Source organism: Penaeus monodon, chromosome 30 (genome assembly GCF_015228065.2).
Source record: "Penaeus monodon isolate SGIC_2016 chromosome 30, NSTDA_Pmon_1, whole genome shotgun sequence".
NCBI lineage: Eukaryota > Metazoa > Arthropoda > Malacostraca > Decapoda > Penaeidae > Penaeus > Penaeus monodon.
Window position 1 is genome coordinate 5,371,587 of NC_051415.1, and position 395 is coordinate 5,371,981.

A 395-nucleotide genomic window follows, 5' to 3' on the forward strand; every position below is an offset into this window, starting at 1 on the left:
TGTCCTTGTGTTAACTACTAAATATCCTGCATTATAAAAAAAAACGAAACTACACATTCCTTCTTCTCTGTCAACCCCGCCATTGTCAGAAGCCACAAAAGACATTCGTCTGGTCGCCATGGTTACGAGAAAGTGTTTCCCAGGGATGAGTATGTGTGTGTGTCTGTCATATCAGCTCTCATGGTATTTATGAAATTTATAGAATTTATCCATTGTATTTTGCTGGTTGGATCGATATTTTTGTCGAAATGAAATACGTGAAGAATGAGTGTAAGTGGCAAGTAGTATAGTAATTTTTTACGCATGTGGAAGTTATTATATAATGAAGCTGACGCTTATGTGGAGAATGGAATGCTAAGAGTAGGAGGAGGAGAGATATATGTTTGTGGTATAAA

General features: G+C 36.7%; 1 protein-coding gene across 1 annotated transcript in view; it reads left to right on the forward strand.

Annotated features, from left to right (window-relative positions):
- LOC119592277 (NACHT and WD repeat domain-containing protein 2-like) overlaps positions 1–395 on the forward strand; it is a 51,166-nt gene that overhangs the window by 2,173 nt on the left and 48,598 nt on the right. The window lies entirely within an intron of this gene.